Source organism: Capsicum annuum, chromosome 3 (assembly GCF_002878395.1).
Source record: "Capsicum annuum cultivar UCD-10X-F1 chromosome 3, UCD10Xv1.1, whole genome shotgun sequence".
In the NCBI taxonomy this organism is placed as follows: domain Eukaryota; kingdom Viridiplantae; phylum Streptophyta; class Magnoliopsida; order Solanales; family Solanaceae; genus Capsicum; species Capsicum annuum.
The window spans coordinates 265,519,529-265,540,669 of NC_061113.1; the positions used below are offsets into that span (position 1 = coordinate 265,519,529).

General features: G+C 32.4%; 1 protein-coding gene across 35 annotated transcripts in view; it reads left to right on the forward strand.

Moving 5' to 3' along the window:
- Positions 1–13,958, forward strand: part of LOC107862144 (carbon catabolite repressor protein 4 homolog 3) — a 29,713-nt gene extending 15,755 nt beyond the window's left edge. For 4 of the 35 annotated variants that reach the window (XM_047410049.1, XM_047410081.1, XM_016707614.2 and 1 more), the window contains 6 exons: positions 807–889; positions 1,336–4,958; positions 5,117–5,216; positions 10,983–12,152; positions 12,406–12,526; positions 13,643–13,958. The gene's annotated coding sequence lies outside the window, so the exon portion shown is untranslated. Of the gene's footprint in view, positions 1–806; positions 890–1,335; positions 4,959–5,116; positions 5,217–5,292; positions 5,971–10,836; positions 12,194–12,405; positions 12,527–13,642 lie in introns of all 35 variants that reach the window. The other 31 variants (XM_047410065.1, XM_047410064.1, XM_047410078.1 and 28 more) reach the window with 31 other exon arrangements.
- Positions 13,959–21,141: the final 7,183 nt, after the last annotated feature.

Genomic DNA, 21,141 nt, shown 5'->3' on the forward strand with positions numbered 1-21,141 from the left:
TAGGAAATATAGTGGCGAAAAAAACTGTGTCGTGATTATTTTGTAATATTTAATGACATAGAAGTGTATCATAATTGATACACTTTACGGACGAATGCAATAATATAGACAAAACACTCCATAAGGTAATACACTAGCTAGCAGAGATACTCATAATTAGAATTGAAACTAAATTTATAGTGATTCGATTTGAGTACATAAGCATATTATGTGAATAATTTAACTTGGTGGTATTGTTTTCTCTCTTTTTTGGATAATCCTACTAAACAATTAAAACAAATTTCAAATTACCTTTCCCAGTGTAGAATCTCCTTCATACATACAACAATTTCTTACCAAGTTAAACTTTGCAAAGAATAAATTAGACAGATGAGTATGCTCTTAATTCCAAAGGCATTAGAAGATATGGGCTTTCCTCAATTAGGGTAGTTATGAAAAAGCTGCTAGACACTTTTTAGATATATGGCGCTGGCTTCCCTCCTACCTTTTTTGAGCGTTAAAAAATTCACATAAGAATGTATTCATGATCTTCTTTAGTTACAGTCATATCAGAATATAAATTCACTTAAACCGAAGAATCATCTTAATTTATTGAACTTTTGGGTAAGATTTTTTCTTTTTTTTTTTATAAGATGTGCTAACAGTTGTATACCGTTCCTCTCTTCAGTAAACATGATTTATTCATGCTCTCAAGTAGTATGGACGATAGGAAACATTTCTAATATCCTTGCCTGACTCGGTATCAAGTTTGGTAGCATTCCATAGTTTCTAAAAAATGTGTAATTCTCGATAGATTATTTGTGTAGGTTGCAATAAGAGGGATGACATTGAAACTTTTGAGAAGGTGACCATCGAAGTGGGATAACTTGAAGCTCCATCTGCAAAACAAGTAAGTTCGTAGAAATCTTGCATTCATGCTTTACATGATATGCATGTGCTTAAATATTTTGAAAAATACTTCCTTACATGAATGCGTGTGCACTATTTTAACGAAGGTAATAGAAATTGCTAACTGGACTGCTTGTTATCTCAAATTATATGTTAATGCAACTCTTTTCCTTCCTTTCATTTACCTCTGTACCGATACAAATTGCTCATAATAGATTAAAATGATATAAACTTTAATATTTTAATAAACGATCTTACCTAACGTCTTTTATCCATTTACTTGAATTTTAGTAGATTCACAATCTTAAATTCATTTATATATTTTTTGATGTCAAAGTTAAGAAGGGAAAAGGTACTCTACAATTTAAATGTATTTGTTGTGAGTTGTGAGTTGTGAGTTGTGACATATATTGTTATCTAACTTTGTATGCTTTCTTCTTTTTTCAGTTAATACTGCAATTTGTGTTGCCTTTTACGGCTGCTTGAATTCACATTTTTACCCTTTTGTAAAACCACCTCTTGTATTACACCATACCGTACGAACAATTTCACAGCTTTGGTCTTTCTAACAAGCTTTACTAATGTAATAGCATAAATTTTGTTCCACATAAAAGGATGCATAACATCGTATTACGTTACTATTTAGCTTTGTGCTGCTGCTTTCTTTAGCATTGTAAAATTGCACGAGCACGGGCCATCTTGGTTCTCACAAAATCTTTGGGCCTTTAATGATTCTCCACGTGGCACTCAGTGCTTTATCCTTTTAAGTTTTATTTCCACATGTTTTTTTATGATTGGTGTATCTTGAAGCTTTGAGATTGTACTCCTACATTCCAATTAAAGTGTTTGAATTTGTTGACAAACAAAAAAAAAAGACCTGAACTCTCTTTGTTTTATATTAGTTGTCTATTTTCCTCTTCACATGTCCTTGATAAATAAGAAGAATAATTCAACTAATATAATCCTTACAATTTTTTTTGAAAAAAATTTAAACTTGCGGTATATTTTCAAAAAGAATTTCAATTGTAAGGGTAAAATGAAAAATAATTAATTTTCTTTTGCTATTGTAAATTGGCAAGTAATTTGGGTTATTGTTTTTGGTAACGTGACCAATTAACATGAGATGGCTGGAGTATGTAGGCTTTTAAATTTTGTGATTTTTTTACTTATCATGTGGAATTCTCCAATTGAGTGGAGTGGGGCTTAGCTTTCTCAATTATGACGTACTCGATATGTTGAAATTGAGGAACTTATTAAAAGTAGAAAGAAACTCTTTTTGGAACAGACAAAAAAAGAAAGTAAACAATAACAAATTTTATGAATTCTCATAGCTCCTTACTTTCTCCGATTCATATTATATTTTGTTTTAAACTTTTATACTTAAATGTGTATAAAATATGATTAGTTTAATTATGATGGTATTAATAGTTATTTTTTATAATCAAATTTAAAGTGAGTTTCTATATAACCAAAAATTTTGGTTAAATTGGTACTATTTAATTAAGGCAATATAGTGAAGTTGTCTTTTATTTTATAAAGGAAAATTTCTTAAGGATTGTATTACTAAAAATACCACAACTATAAGAAAGTCAACAAGTTTTAATAATCTTTTGTCAAAAATTTATTATTAGTGAAAATTTATCAACAATCCATTCAATGTGCCATTAGATTTTAATTATGTAATAAAAGAATATAATGTATATTAAATTTTTAAAATTAAAATATTATTATTTTTATAATTAGAGTTTGAACTCAAACTTAAAACAGGTTATGAATAACTGGTCTGTTAGTATAGCAATGCACCAATCATCCATGCAACAAATTCATTGTCATTCTATAGTTTCATGGCATACATGTAACATGTTTTAAGACAACATGGAAAACAAACTGAATATAAAATATGCATTATCAAAAGGACTTGCATTAATAAAGTTGAGCGTAAGAAATGACGAATGTCTAGTTTGTGATTACTAAAAAATACAATGTGCTATCCGTTGTTGCACTTTTTTGGTACTAAAAAAAAAGGTTATTCAATACAGTAGTGTAATTGAAGGTGTGCAGCCGCTTCTGAAGCGAAACAAGAAAAAGCTCATAAACATTGCTTGTAACCAACTCTCCTCAACTTATAGGTGCCTTATTAAAAGCGTAGTCTCTTTCAGGTCCAATGACTATAAATATACTATCCAGCTACAAATAATTGTTATAGCATATATGATAGGAACTCATGTTTTGAATGTGCATAAATCAAATCATTATCTTTAATATCCTCCTAGTTTAGGTCTGCATTGTTGTAGAAACATATGTAAATATAAAATCAAGTTTACAAAATTGTCAGCCGGATGAAAAGAATTTCTTCTTGGGTTTACAGTTTCGCATCTAATTAGCTGCTTGGGCAACAATTTACATGTAGCTTCAATGTCTTCGTCGATATATAGTTGTGTTCCTTTTAAATTTAAAGTACCAGAAAAAGTTTAGCATTTTATACATGAATAGTGTATCCTTTTTTTATTTTTATCTAACATGAATTCTACTGCCATGCTTTTTTTTACTCTAGAAAAAAGTTTCAGATTGAAATATAAAGAGAAGCTGAACTTTTAACATAAGATGAAAGTAATTTTGAAAATATATTTTTTAAAGTTGTCTTTAATATACAATATCAAAATAAAATATATTTCACCAAAAATAAGGGAAATGATTTTTTTTCCATTCAGAGATTGTGACATTTATTTCAATTATTATTTTATTTTAAAATTAATATTAAATTCAGTCTTTTAGATTCATAAAGTTTTTCAAATACTACATGATTTTTTCCAATAATATCATTAAAAACATCATAAAATATTTTTTAATAATTGCTTGTCGTTTACCTAATATATCAATTTAGTATGTGAAGTTTAAGTGAAAACACTGTCCATCCTCCTGAATTTTAAAAAAGAAATTAAATAGGATTACTATAAAAAGATATTAAAAGGTACTTAGTACAAGATAGGGTTACAGTAAAAAGATACTTCCTCCGTTTTGAATTAATTGGTCCTCTTTCTAAAAAATTTGTTTTAATTTACTTATCCAACTTATCAAATCAAGACTATTTTACATAAACTCTTCTCATTCTATCCTTAATAGGTATTAAAGATATCTATACTTTTCAAAAATTTTAAAAATAACACTTTTACATTTTCAATACAAACTTTATGAAACTTGACTTTTTTTTCTTCTTTTCAAAGAGTACTATTTACTGTTTTGACACAATTAACTTCAAATTTCATTGGATAATTAATTGGAGAAAAATAAACGTATTTGGTCATAATCTCCTCTGAAGGAGAATATATTCAATGACTTATAAAGAACTAATTATTTTACTCTGTTGGACACCAAAATAAGCATGTTAGCTGATACTCATTTTCCTAATCAATTCATCATACCAAATTGATGAATTTATAAGATATACTTTTATAAATTTTAAATTTACTGAACATTCGTAATTTTCTACTCAATGATACATTTCTTTTAGATAGAATAAACATGGAATAGAGTGTATAAATTTTCATTTCTCTAAAAAAAAATTTAATAATTTATAGATTTTCAATTCATGCATGTATACTATAATTTTTCATGATTAATTAATTATTTACAATATTAAGAAAGATAAACAAGTAAAATATAATTTTAATCATTATATGTTTTAATGAGTGTATTAAAATTGAAAAGTTCATTTAATTCAAAACGGAGGGAGTATTAAAAGGTCGGTAGTAGTATAAAAGAGTGTGCTCCGTTAACCTTCGTCACTTCGGCGCTCAACGTATCAGTGGACTTGTACTTACACTTCCTCTGTATCTCTATCCAATGAGCTACTGCTGCATTGCCGGTTCCTCATGGCTTACCACGCCCAAATTCATCACAAACGCCGCCGCTCGCAGCTTTCGGCCTTTGTTCAACATCTGCTCTGCAGCCGATCGCTTCCTACAGCCGACGGTGGTACAACTCGGAATGTCGAGGACGGATCGATCCAGCACTGGAAATCGTCCGCCATTGGGTGGAAGCGGATGCTCTTCCCGGTGGCCAAAATCAAGGTAAGTTCCTTATTTTGGTCGAGAAATACGCTTGAATATGCCGATCCTTTGATGTTCATACCGATTTATTAGTTGTGTGAGTTTTCTACTTCAACTATCGCGTCTATTTATTAAAACACAACTCAATTACTAACTGTTTGAATTTCATACCTTTTCAGGTAGAAAAAGTGAACAATTAATAGTTGGTGATAGTTCAGTCGGAAACACACACACCTGATAGTTCAAGTATGAAACTTAAAAAAAAACGAGATTCTTTAGGTGTGTTTTTGACTATCGACTCTTTTTATTTTGGGTAATGTTGAAGTTTGAATTAGTGTATGTGATATTGGTGCAGCGGAGAGGTTTTCGGTTGTATTGTATAACATATTGGGAGATAGGAATGTTTCCAATCACGGAGATCTATATAGAAATGTTCCCCCAAATTACTTAGATTGAAACCACCATAGAAGAGTTATTTGTGAAGAACTCCTCGGATTGAATCCTGATAAAATTTGCCTACAAGTAATTAACAGTTGCCCTTTTTGATTACCAGTACATTTATATATATGACTATGCTTTGGAGATGAAGCTAATTGAAGAATTTTATTAATGTGATATGAATAGGAAGTGGACATGTACTACGATCTACTAAACATTTTGGAGAAAGCTGGATATCACGGTTCCTATAAGGTCTATAACCGCCATGGCGGCCTCCCATGAGTTGAAATAAAAGGAAAATTGTAGTATTATCATTCATTATACTTGTTTCTCTTAGAAAAATATTCAATGCGTTGCTTTTAGCCTTTTACCATGTAGAGGCGCACTGGCGGCTCTGTTGATGGTTGTGCTATGGTTTGGAAGGCCGATAAGTAAGAGCAAGAAGTAAAGGTTGTACCTTCTAGTTAGTAGCTTGATGCTTTTTTGGACTGAAATGAGTACTTGCTCATGCCAGGTTTCAGTTGTTAGAGGGTGAAAGCATTGAATTTAGGCAGTATGGTCATTGCGATAATGTCGCTCAACTCTCTGTTTTGAGGTAGTAGTAGTGAATTGCAAACTTCTTTTCTTATATTCTGCAATCTCATCTAGACTAATGGGATCAGTGAGTGACAAAGGAATGCTTGAAATTTGGATAATTGGCTGGATGGGTACAAATATGTAAAAGGAGATATAGGGCTAAAAAAGAGAACCAAACTAAACTGGCCGGCAACCTAAATATGAGCATTAACTAGTACGTAGTGATTAATCTAAGCTCATCGAGCTTCAGGTTCTTCAGAATATGCGTATATGATGACCAATGGCTTAACTGACCTCTTATCCAAGAATTCCTTCGTGCATAAGTATGTAGATCACTTATAGTTGGTCAAGCTCTACCAATAAAAACATATGCCCATAGTTTAGCTCTGGAGCATTTGATTTAGCTGATATCAGAAAGCATATTTCTGTTTATTCTGAACTGGATGTTTCATCTGATTTCCAGGGTGATTTGTCTAGACAATCACAGTTTTTTTTCATAGTTTCATTCTTATTTAGTCACATCTCTTTCAGTTTATATGTATAAATTTATCTGGTACGGACAGATGCGTGAAGCCCAGTCAAGGAGGCTTGTAATTTGGAACATTCATGTGCTATATAATTTTCCAACCTGCGGAGATGTTAAGCTTGGTCAAGTTAGATCCCATATTATGAGTTTAACTATCTATATTTTGTATCATAAAAATTGATAGGCAACTACTTTACATGTTAATTTACCTTGACAAGGTTTAATAGTTAGACAAATAACATTAATACTTCTTAGGGATGTAAATCTCCCTTTTTGTGCTTTAAGCCTAAACTGTGCTTCCAATGCATGGTTTAGTAATGCAAATACATTTGCCCCTGATTATTATGTGGTCCTTAATAGTTCAAGGATTGTTATGCATGAATTGCTCTTTGAATATTTAGGGGTAGTTTGGTGTGAGGTATAAGGGATAAATTTTCTCGGAATAAAATGAAGGACTATTTTATCCCATGTTTGGTGTGAGGTATTAGTTAGTACTAGAATTATTTATCCCACCATTTACACCATAGTGATGTGATAAATTATCCCATATACATGGTGGAATAACTAATCCCGAGATAACCAGTCCCGAGATTAATTATCCCGGGATAACTCTTTTCCAACCAAACGACCCCTTAATACCTACGTTGCTAGTTTAGTAATCAAGGTTACACACTGGAAAGCATTCTCTAAGGCTAATGTAATTGAGTGAAATTTATTTTGTATCGTGAAATACAGGAACATCATTTGTGTATATTCTCTCGATGAAAAGAAATAAGGTACTTTATCCCATTACATATGTGGATCGGGTTGAAAAATCAGGCTCAATCTCTCTTGGGGTCCTGAATATCACATTAAATTTAATAGATATTAGATAAACTCATATTGCAGAAATTTCACTGTCTCATAGAGAGCTCGCTTGGATGTAAAATGTAAATGCACCAACCTCGATGGAGATTGAAACATAAAAGAACACTAATGAGTGCATGAGGATTTTCATTGATCCATCGTTTTCACAGTGGTCATTAGTTCAATAAAAGATCTCAACTAATTTATCAATCTAGACAACACAAAGCATTATTAAAGACTAAAGATGAAACAAACGAATAAACTTAACTTATAACACAAGAACTCCATAACTTCTTCATTAAAAAAACAAAAGAACTCCATAACCTTTTATTTTATGATCTAAAATCTTAGATAAATAGATAATTGAAGACTAACAGGAACCGAATTAATAACAAATTGACATATTAGAAGATTCGATAGTTGGTTAAGTTTCCTTCAAACGTAGCTTCAAGTTTAAGAACTCTAATTTCCACCTCCATGATAATTATGAGTTCTAAGAACCCTCCCCCTTTCCTGGTTCAGGAGCATCATTTAAATCAATCTTGAGGTGCTCGACCTTAATAGCACTTCTTGTTTCTGTTTTAACTTTCTATGTCTGCAACTTAATTACCAACATGTGCTCAACCATGTGTCAATTTGGCGGTATTTCTAAGCCTGGTTCTTGATCTTATACATAAGTATTCAGTGTTTCCCTCTCTCTGTCAAATCTTGTGCTTCTTTTTGGAGATTCTCTAATGCCCCAAAGACCTTGTTCAATAATGCATATGTTTTTAATAAAGACACTAATAATACCATTATCAGTTATTGTGATCTAAAAACAACTATCATAATAATAAAGACAACGATTGACTAATTTAAAATACTCGATAGCTAGTAGTGTCTCTCCCAAACACATATTCAAATTCAAGAACTTCAATTATCACTACCACGATAATATGAATTCAAGAATTCTCCCCCTCTTCTGGCTCGGGGACATTATTTAGATCAAACAACACTTGTTTCTTCTTTAATTTTCTCTAGTTGCAACTTTATTGACAACATCTGCTCAACCATGTGGTTATCTGGCGGTATTTTCGAGCCTGGGTGTGTGATCTTATACATTAGTATTTGCAGTTTTTCTCTCTATTCCAATGTTTGTACTTACTTAAGCAAATCTTCTAATGTCTCAAAGACATTAGATTTGCCCTTAGCATGATTGCGTTGACGATTCTCTAGTTTCATTTTGAAAATTTTTTCAATGATTTCTTCAATATATATGGAACCATAGGAACATGGTTTTCCACTTGGAGTAATCATCATAACTCCAACATTTTCTTCAGTTCGAGTTGAAAGCTTTTCTGCATTCTTGAGCAATGTTTTCATTCTTTTCGAGAAAGTAGCTGCTCGTGCTTTCTCTCATTCAATTAGCTTCATTTCAATCTTCTGCTTATCTTTTCAGGCCCTCTTTGCCATTGCAAAAGTAAATAACTAATAAAGACTAAGATGATTTGGCTGAATAAGACTGGACATTTTTTCATAAAGAACACTTGTTAATTTATAGTAGGTTTGTGTGTCTACTTGTCACGTTTAATGTTTTCTTGTTATGAATCTTTTGTTGTCATATGTATTGCGATGCTTATTTATTGTTTTCATGCTATGACTTTGTCATGTGTATTGTCGCGTTTATTTAATGTTTTCATATTATGTGAATCTATTATGAGATTACTATGAATCCAACAACAGTTGTCAACAATGCTTAACTTAATCTAAAGATTAATGAAAAATAAATTGTTATTTATTTAATATTTTCATATTACGAGTCTATTTGTCACGTGCATTGTCATGTTTGTTTATTATTTTTATATTATGAATTCATTGACATATGTTTTATCATGTTTATTTAGTGTTTTTCATATGATGTGAATCTATTGCACGATTACTTGGAATCACACAATAGATTCACATAATGTGAAAATACTAAATAAATGTGACAAATAGACTCATAATATGTAAATAATAAGCAAACATGGTAATACACGTTAAAAATAGACTCACAATAAGAAAACATTAGATAATTGTAACAATTTATCTTTAGATTCAATTCAACACTATTACTTTGCAATTGTAGTGAAATAAAAATGAGGACAATGGTAATCTCGTAATAGATTCACATATATGGAAATATTAAAAAACTTGCCAATAACGTGACAGATAGACTCATAACAAGAAAACATTAAAGAAACTTGCAAATAAACGTGACATATAGACTCAGAACAAAAAATAATAAACAAACATGACAAATAGACTCGTGCATCTACTATGCATTAACAAGTGTTCCTCTTAGAAAATTGCTCAGACTTATTCAACCAAATTATCTTATTGTCTTTATTAGTTATTTGCTTTTGCAATGGCAAAGGTAATTGAAAAAGGTAGACAGAAGATTGAGACGAAGCTAATTGAATGTGCAAAAGCACGAGTATTTACTTTCTCGAAAAGAAAAAAAATATTATTCAAGGATGCAAAAAAGCTTTTGACTTGGACTAGACCCGATGTTGGAGTTATGATGCTTACATCAAGTGGACAATAATGTTCGTATGGCTTCACATATATTGAAAAAATATTAACAAAATTTTCAAAATGAAACTAAAGGATCGCCAACGCGATCAAGTTGAGGACAAATCTAAACAAGACATTAAAAGATCTACTTAAGGAATCACAAGCATTGGAAGAGAGGGAAAAATCGCGAATACTAATGTATAAGATCAGGCACCCAAGCGCGAAATACCGCCAGATAACCATATGGCTGAGCAAATGATGTCAATTAAATTGTAGTTGGAGAAAGTTGAAGGAGAAACAACAAGTGCTATTAAGGTTGAGCACCTCAAGTTTAATCTAAATGATGCCCCTGAGCCAGAAGAGGAGAGTTCTCGAATTCATAATTATCGTGGCAGGATAATTGGAGTTCTTGAATCGATGTCTGGGAGAGACACTACCAGCTATAGAGTATTTTAATTTAGTCAATTGTTGTCTTTATTATTATGTTAGTTATTTTTAGATCATAATAGCTGGTAATGGTATTATTATTATCTTTATTAAAAAGGTCGTGCTATGATTTTTAGATAATATATTATGCAGTTCATTATAAATGATTATTTTATGGTTATATTTAATAGTATTTAAAATTTATGGGTATAAATTATGTTTCAATATTTTCTTATGAAAAATTGAAATAAATAATAAGATATTTTTTGTTGGATTCGTGGTGATCTCGTAACAGATTCACACAGCATGACAACATCAAATAGATGTGAGAATTTTTTTCTGTTGTTGTTAGTCTTTAGTTATCCATTTATCGTCCATAAAATAAAATGTTATAGAGCTCTTTATCAAAAGGAGTAAAATAAAACGTTATAGAGCTTGTGTTATATTAAGTTAGTTTTTTCGTTTGTTTAATCTTTAGTCTTTAATGATGCTTTGTGTTGTCTAGATTGATAAAAAATCAAGATCTTTTATTGAACAATGACATAAACTCAGGATCCACCAATTTCTAGCGGAACAGTTATTTGTTATAAACTGTTCAAATCCCCAACTCTCAGCAGATTGATGTGTGGTACCAAGGATTGCTATTTCCTTCCGTTTATCACCGCACGGTAACTTGCTTCTCATATTCTTCCTTTCAGATTCGGTTTCTTTTGTCGAAGGCTCACATACTTTCAGAAAAGTGGGACCATGTACCTATTGTGCTTGCAGGTGATTATACTAGCACTCCCCAGTGTGAATAACTGAAACTTATCTTTATGAAGTAGGTCATTGACTTCCATTTTTAAAAGTAACTTGTTGAAACAATGCCTATTTGTTTATCCCTTGTGATAGAGTCCAATCTACAAATTCTTATCATCATCTGAGGTAATACGCCAGATCTCAATTCAGTATCCTTTATGCAATATTTAAGTACTTCTCTAGTCATATGATCTGCATGCTTCTCCGTAGAGTTATTTGCTTCTCAAAGGATTTGTTTTTATATAGCAGCTCAATCTAATGCTACATAACCGAAAAGAGTTGTCTGGTCAGAGACGATGCCATCCCTTTCAAGTTCTTCGTCTTAGAAGAGAAAGGGGGACTTTGTTTGTTCTAATGGACAGGTGAAGCAAGGATCTATGCGTTCCTATAAAACAGATAGCTAGAGTATTCATAAAACCTAAGGGAGGCCATAAGTTGCTTCAGTTTTTGTTTTGTGAGAAAACAATGTGGTACTTTTTACAACATGATGTCTTCTCTATATCCTCATTCTCAGTCTTCACTATAACCTGTTGTATGGTCAAACTCTTGATACCTAGTATATATCAAACTTTGGAAACCAAATTTATGGGGATAAAACTTATATTGATAGAGTAGAACAAAAATGGATATATGCAAGTATCTATTTACATATGGCTTAAAATTATTTAATAAGAAGAAGACTGCTACCAACTAATGCTACATAACCGAAAAGAGTTGTCTGGATAAACCAAAATTAGATTGATAAAACTTATAACTCCTCTAATATGTTGGTTGTTGCTGAATTTATTTGGGTTCAGCTTTTAATGCCCTTCATAAATCATCTAGTGTGTTTGTTTCTTGATTCATTTATGTTTGAGATTTCTGATGTCAATTGGTTTACTTGTGAGAAAACTAAATTATTTGCTCTATCATATGATTCTGATGAAGAAATTTGTTGTGTGCATGCAATTGACTTCAAGTTTTTTAATTCTTGATGGAGCGAAGGGGAGATGAATGCTGCGATTGGCGCCCCTGGATCCCACGTAGCTATGCACCATGTGAAGCTAAATAGTGCTTATGCGATTGTGAAGGTACGGCTTGTCCTGCTAGATAGTTCTTATGCAATTGTAAGGTACGGTTTGTCCTTCCTATCCACAGTTGATGTTTATTCCCTTGTATATTCCCCTTCTGTCTTCCTAACCACATCTTATAACAAGGGATAACAGTGGTGAACCATTAGCCACATCTTACCACTCGAAGTTTCTGGGAACTGTTGATTATTTGTGGAACTAATGCTGTTGATTACAACTGCTACTTATATTTTTCTCCTAACTTGCTGGACAGGAGTAAGCACTGAAGTAAAATCCACCACTTGCAGGTATTCTGATGGTCTTACACCGACAAAAGTTTTAGATACTTTACCAGTTAATGTCTTGAAGAAAAGAGGTGGTGTCTTCCCTATAAGGTACTGTTCTTCTGACATAGTAACTTGATGTTGTTAACAAGGACGTGTTGGATTATGCAAAAGAGGCAAATACATTAATTAGGTTGTTGAAACACGAAGTATTGTGCTAGAAATAGATTCATCCAACTTATATATTTAAAAATGTATTTAATTAATTTAGATTTCGGTCCTTTACCTAATAAAATGACCTGGTGCTTGATTGCACATTGGGATATATTCATCCATCAGGAACCAAAGGCTCCCGAAATCTTGTCACAACATCTATTCCTTATGCTGAACCATTAAACTTTTATTTGCTAAGCTGGATAAGAGCACTCCTGGATCTCACTATGTTTGATATATTCCTTGAGATGCTCTGTGTCTTTGAAGGATACTGTTAGTTGACTTGTAGGTGCTCCTTGCAATTGATGTGCAATCTCTGGTACATAGATGAATTTTGCAATTTTGTGGGCTATGTTTCCCCACCCTCCTCTGTAATAGCTCTCTGGTGTAATAATGATGGATTTGTTCTGGCCTTGAATAGCTATGAAACTGATGTATCTCCCATTTTCATTGTACTTGAGAGTGTAGAAAAGCTCTGAGAAGTCCTTTGTCTTTTGTCTTCCATCTTCTGACTTCTTTCCCCTGTGTTTTTGATGCTTCAATAAAGACTGCTACCAACCATTTTAGAGTTTTATGAGTTATGACTAACTCTTAACTCTCCTCGTAAAATTCCTGCTAAGTTCTATCCATTCGTACCATGCTTCTACTCCTGACTGGCATTTAGTGATCTCATACGATTTGAAACCAGCATCGTAGTAAATGCTGTTTTCCCCTGATGTATTAACTCCGGTCATCCTGCCGGGATTGGACCCCCAGTAAAGGAAAAGGCTAAAAACTGGATAAAGACAGTCTACCAAAAGATTTCCTCGATATTGGTTCCGGAGAAGCATTCTTGAAATTAATGACATTTATGGATTTCGATCCACAAGATTCAAAATTATTTCACTTTAGATTATTCAAATTGTTTTTGGAAAAACTTACCTGAACCATGGGTTCGGTATTTTCTGATAAATGAGAAGAATGGGTGTTTGCTTCTTCTGTAAGCTAATTTTGATTTGAATTTCTGAGTTGCAGCAATTGGGTAGTGCTCACTTGGCTTTGGTTTCTGAGTTTGCGTTCTTGGAAGTTGTTGGAGGTAACAAAGAAGCAGCTGAAGACTGTAATATCAGTTGAAGGTGACATCTGTTAATAGTGATGCATCAATCATCGGTACACCAAACTCCTCATCCTACAGTTCCATGGCACACAGGTTCAAGACAACATGGGAAACAAACTGGATGTTGCATATGCATTGTCAAAGTAGTAGCATGAATCATGTTGAACGTGAGAAATGACAAAGTTTAGTTTGTGATTACTAAACAGATGAAATGTGCTATCCGTTTTGTTGACTACAGTCCACAATTATACTACCTACAAGTGATTAGTGTAGCATACATGATGGGAACTCATGATTTGGACACGTGCATATGTTTCGTGGATCAAACCAATACCAAGGGATCGTTTGGTTGGGAAATCTTTATCCGGGGATAACTAATACCGGGATAACTTATCCCACCATGTATATGGGATAAGTTGTCCCATCACTAAAGGGAAAATGGTGGGATAAGTTATCCCGGGTTGGGTTAATCCCTCCAACCAAACAAGGGATTAAGTGATCTTTTATTTTATCCCGGGATAATTTATCCCTTGGATTTTTTATACCTCAAACCAAAAGGGGTCGTTTAGTACCTAGACTAAATTATCCTGGGATTATAATCCCTGGACTATTTTATACCATATGGCAGGTGGTACAAAATAGTTTCATGGTTGATGGAATAAGATGGGTTATATTTAGAATAAATTTGGCATTAGTTTTAATATCCTCCAAGTTTAGGTCTGCATTGCAGTAGGAACATTTGTAAACACAAAACCAAGTTTGCAAAGTTGTTTGATCCCAAAATTTTCTCTTCCTGATGGGATGCTTACCAAGACTTGGCTAACAGGATGCGAAGTATTTCCTCCTGGGTTTGCAATTTTGCATCTAATTAGCTAGGTGGGCAACAATTTACATATAGTTCCAGCGTCTTCGTCCCTATAAAAGTGTGTAATCTTTATACATGGATAGTGTCAAATTTCCCAATGTCTATCTCACGTGTTCTATTGTCGACCTTTCTGTCTAACCGAGGGAAAAAGTTTTGGGCTGAATTATAAAAGGAAGCTTGAACTTTTAATACGAGACGAAAATAATCTTTTCGAAAATGAGTTGTCTTTGGATGTTAAGTGTCGAAACTCAAAAGAAAGTATATTTCACCAAAGTGAGCAAGATGACTCGTCATTCATCAGAGAGACCTTCGAATTTGTTTCAACTTTTACTTTCTTACCATTGCTTCACGAGTGCTAAAACACTGCTATTAAATCCAGTCGTCCAGACTCATTAAGTTCTATCAAACTAAGCGCAGCGTAGTCAATTGCTACGGCTTCTGCCATTTGTTTTTACTTGTCAATTTTTGATATGTTACATTCATTAAGAAAAATAATTATTGATAAAAAAAAGATTTTAAATCCCCATTGAACTTATTCGAGATTTGCAAAAAGATAATTTAACTTTGTGGGCGATCTATTATTCTCTAAATCATTTTAAATTGATATTATTATGTCATTTTTGGATCAAAGCCATTTTTTTTTTAGAAATAAGTGTTGACCACACACCAAATACTAATCGACACGTATTTTTTTTTTCTTTTTACTCATTATCTTCCTCAAATTTTAACTTCAATCAACCCCATACCCAACCTTTTTTTCTCTTCTTCTTTAACTAAGCTCCCTTCCCCTCCATTATTCTAACTCCATCATTTTTTATCCTCTTAAAAAAAAATTATACAGATGCAACCATATCTGTTCAAAATTCCCTCCTTAATAAATTAGCAAAGTTGCATATTTATCCAAAATCTCCTTCTTGATAAATTAGTAAAACTGTATGACTTTTATCTCTTGTGCATTGTAAGAATTAAGATTTTATTTGTTATCCTTCATAAACAACAAAATAGGTTATCTTTATTTTCTTGTTTTTTTCAGAAAAAGAAAAACAGAAATTGATAAAAATGAGAGGAAAAAAGAAAAAAGGAGGTGTTTAAACTAACGCATGAATCGAAGCAGCATGGAAGATCTGAGGTGGTCAATAGTTTTTTTTTCCAAAGCTACAATTGTATTTTAATGGAGATTTGGGGAAGATGGAAGAGAAAATAAATTTTAAAAAGAATTGAAAAAATTATTGACTCGTGATAATTTTTTATTTGTCCTTATTAATTTTTCTCCTTCACGCGCTCCATTTGCATGGAACACAAACCTAGGCTGAAATTCAGTTAAAGTGATTCACTTATAACAATTTTTTAACTTTTATGGGCTAATAGATCGTCCGCAAAGTTAAAGTTTTTTTGCAAATTTTGGACAAGTGCATTGATGACTTTATTTCTTTTCTCATATTGATGTGATTATTTATTATATTATATTATATTATTCGTATTAATTGATATTTAAAATAATATGTATTGAAAATTATTTGAAGAATAACCAATTAATTTTAGGAGTAAAATAGAAATTTTTTTGTCTCTTTTCTTGATAGGTCAAAATCGACAAGTAAAAATAAAAATTTGTTAGATATAAAATAATATGTTATGGACCATGTGAATGGATCAAGACATTCTTGTAAAATAAGATACACAAAGGCAATCTTGTAAGATAAGTTTTTCTACCGCCTGTATATTGGCTTGATGGAGAAGTTTGCAATTTGGCTATATATATCCCTCAATTGTACATTGTAAGAGATATGAGAAATAAGAAAAGTACTACTGCTATCTTTGTTTGTCTGTTAGTGTTATTACAATTAAATTTAATATTTTGCTTTAATTATTGGGAAAAGGACATTCTATGACCTTTTAAAAAAATTATAGCCCAAGTTTGGTATTTGGACAAATAATGTCCAGTCGGCTAAACAAATGTCATTTTATGGCCATTTACTAATCTTTCCCAATTTGGGTCATTTTGATCCACAAAATCCATATACAGTCCATATACGATACTGATACAGTCTATATAAAATACTGATATAATATTCAACTTGGGCAATTTGGCCCTTTTAAAAATAATTCAACTTTTTTTTTACTATAAATTTTTAAATTGATCAAATATTCTGCTTTTTTTTTATTGTTTTGAAATAATAATTTAATTATATAAAAACGATATAACTATTAAATAGAATATGAATCTATATAAGATATATGTATAGAAATTGTATAGTTCTATCAAATATATATATGTACAATATATAGAAAGTGTATACAAATTATATAATTGTTGTATAAAACGTGTAAAAAAAGTACAGTTATTATATAAATTATGTATCAAAATTGTATAATTTTTGTATAGAATATTTATGTATAAGATTTGTATAAAATCTGTATAAAAATTATGTAAAAACAGTATAAAACCAGTCAGTAAATTAAAATGGCTAGAAAGTGGAATTTAAATTTCATGGCCATTTTCAAGGAAATAGTTTAATTTGAAGTGCAAATGTACAGTTATTATATAAATTATATATCAAAACTGTATAATTTTCATATAGAATATTTATGTATAAGATTTGTATAAAACCTGTATAAAAGTTGTGTAAAAACGGTATAGAACCAGTCAGTAAATTAAAATTGCTAGAAAGTGAAATTTAAATTCCATGGCCATTTTCAAGGAAATGGTTTAATTTGAAGTGTCGTTTCTGTCCTTTCCCCTTAATTATTTAATACGTTATCAGGACGAGTCTTTACTATTTCAAGCAAATACAAAATATGGATACTCCTCAAATTTATTTGGATCACTAGTCGATCGTGATGATATTTGTGTACTTGATAGCGGGATAACGCACATAATATTTAAAAATGAAAAATACTTTTCCCACTTACTTAGAAGAAGAGCAAATGTTACGATGATTTCTAATAATTTAAAATTAATTGAAGGCTCCGAAAGAGCTACTATATTTCTGTCTAAGGGGACAAAATTAGTTATAGAAGATGCATTGTTCTCTTCTAAATTCCTAAAAAACTTATTGAGTTTTAAAGATATCCGCCGAAATGGATATCATATTGAGACAATAAATGAAATAAATGTCGAATATCTTGGCATTAGCAAGAATGTCTCAAGTTAAAAACAAATGTTGGAGAAATTAACCAATTTATCTTCCGACTTATACTATGCCAAAATTAGTACAACTGAAGTACACTCTATCGTAAACTAGAAGTTTACTGATATAAATACTTTTGTGCTTTGGCATGATCGAATAGGCCATCCTGGCTCAATAGTAATGAGACAAACTATTGAAAATTCAAAAAAGGCATCCGTTAAAGAATCCGAAGATTCTTACAACAGATGAATTTTCATGTGCTGCTTGTTATCAAGGCAAACTGATAACTAGGCAATAGCCACTGAAAGTTAGCATCGAATCCCCTCAGTTTCTAGAACGTATACATGGGGATATATGTCGCCCTATTCACCCACCTAGTGGAACATTTAGATATTTTATGGTCTTAATAGACGCATCTTCAAGATGGTCGCAAATGTCTCTTGTCATCTCACAGGCTGGCGTTTGTGAAATTATTGGCACAAATAATATGATTAAGGGCGCAATTCCCAGATTATTCCATTAAGGTTATTCGTCTCGATAATGCTAGAGAATTTACATCCCAAGCTTTTGATAATTATTGTATGTCAGTTGGGATAAGAGTTGAACATCATGTTACTCATGTTCATACTCAAAATGGTCTTGCTGGGTCATTTATTAAGCGCCTACAATTGATAGCATGACCACTAATGAAAATGAAATTGTCCACTACTATTTGGAGTCATGCTATCTTACATGCAGCATCACTTGTTCGTCTCAAGCCAACTCATCATAATAAGTACTCCCCGTTACAATTGGTCCTGGGTCATGAGCCGAATATTTCCCATCTATAAATTTTTAGATGTGTTGTATATGTGTCAGTAGCATCACCCCAGCGTACTAAGATGGGACCCCAAAGAAGGTTAGGAATATATGTTGGGTTTGAGTCACCCTCTATAATTCGCTACCTTGAACCATTGACGGAAGATTTATTTACTGCTCGATTTGCAGATTGTCGATTTGATGAAACAAAATTCCCACAATTAGGGGGAGAAAAATGTGAACTTAAAAGAAACATTTCATGAAAAGTTTCATCATTATCTCATTTTGATCCACGTACCCCACATATGGAAGTGAGATCCGGAAGATCATTCACGTGCAAAAATTAGCAAATCAAATGCAAGATGCATTTACTGATTTGAAAAGGATAACCAAGTCACATATCCCTGCAACAAATGTGCCTATCTGAATTGAAGTTCCAAAAGAACCATCTTCTAATGTAATAGCTTCTGAATCCCAAACACGCCTGAAGCGTGGTAGGCCTTTGGGTTCAAAGGATAAAAATTCTAGAAAAAGGAGCGCGAAAAATGATAAAGATAATATTATAAAATATTCTCCTGAAGAGACTCAAAATCTGATTAATCCTGATATTCCTGAAGAAATCAGCGATCTCGACACTCAAGTGAATGAAGAACTTTCAATAAGTTCTACTAGTGATGAGGTAAATTTAGATCAATCAAAAATTACAGTGGATAATGTTTTTGCATATAATGTCGCACTAAATATCATGCAAGACAATGAGAACCTTGAAACTCTATCTGTCGAAGAATGTCGATGAAGAAAAGATTGGACAAAATGGCAAGAAACGATTCAATCTGAATTGAACTCACTTGCTAAACGGGAGGTTTTTGGACCTGTAGTCCAAACCTCAGATAGTGTAAAACCTGTCGGCTATAAATGGGCTTTCGTACGTAAAAGAAATAAGAAAAATGAAACCGTAAGATACAAGGCACGCCTTGTTGCACAAAGATTCTCTCAAAGACCTGGTGTCGACTATGAAGAAACGTATTCACTCGTTATGGATGCAATAACATTTCGATACCTCATCGGTCTAGTTGTACATGAAAATCTTAAAATTCATCTAATGAATGTGGTTACAACTTATCTTTATGGTTCACCTGATAACGATATTTACATGAGAATTCCAGAAAGATTAAAAATGTTTGAAGCATATAGTTCAAAGTCTCGTGAATTATATTCAATCAGATTACAAAGATCGTTGTACGGACTAAAACAATCAGGAAGTGAGTATTTGAAAAGCGAAGGTTACATAAATGATGTCATTTGTCCTTGTATTTTTATTAAGAAAACGACATTAGAATTTGTTATACTCGCTGTTTATGTGGATGATATAAATCTCATTGGGACTCCAGAAGAGGTCCAAAAGGCAATTGAATATCTAAAGAAAGAATTCGAAATGAAAGATCTTGGAAAGACAAAACTTTGTCTTGGTCTGCAAATTGAACATTTAGCAGACGGGATCTTCATTCATCAAACTGCCTATACCGAAAAGGTTTTGAAAAGATTTTACATGGACAAAGCATATCCATTAAGTACTCCAATAGTTGTTAAATCACTCGAAGTGAGTAAAGATCCATTCCAATCTCTGGAAGATGGTGAAGAAATTCCTAGTCCCGAAGTACCATATCTCAGTGCTATTGGTGCACTTATGTATCTCGCTAATGCTACAAGGCCAGATATAACATTTTCTGTAAATTTGTTAGCAAGGTACAGTTCTTCTCCTACGCAGAGACACTAGAATGGGATTAAGCATATATTGAGGTATCTAAAAGGGATTATTGATATAGGTCTATTTTATACTAACAAAGCTAGTCCAGATCTTGTTGGTTATGCAGATGCCGGTTATTTATCTGACCCACATAAAGCACGATCTCAAATAGGCTATGTGTTTACATACGGAGGTACTGCTATATCATGGCGATCAACAAAACAGTCTATCGTTGCTACTTCTTCTAATCATGCTGAGATAATAGCAATTCAAGAAGTAAGTAGAGAATGCATATGGTTGAGATCAATGGTACATTCCATCAAAGAGAGATGTGGCCTGAAGCTCGATATCAAGGTACCTATGGTCATATTTGAAGACAATGCAGTATGCATAACTCAATTAAAGGAAGGCTTTATAAAAGGAGATAAAACGAAGCACATTTCACCAAAGTTATTCTTTACGCATGATCTTAAAAAAAAATGGTGATATTGATGTGCGGCAGATCCGCTCCAATGACAATCCAGCAGATTTGTTCACCAAATCTTTACCAATTTCAATTTTTGAGAAGATGGTACACAGGATTGGGATGCGAAGACTGAACCGGTTGAATCGGGGTCTTCAGCGGGGGGAGTAAGAATACGTGTTGTACTCATTTTTTCTTAACCATATTTTTTTTCCACTGAATTTTTTCTGATAAGGTTTTTAATGAGACAACATTCAAATGCGTATTTACTAGATTATCCTCTACATGGACATCCAAGGGGGAGTGTTAGATATTAAATAATATGTTATGGATGCCCATGTGGATGAATCAAGACATTCTTGTAAAACAAGATACACAAAGACAATCTTGTAAGATAAGTTTTTCCACCGTCTGTA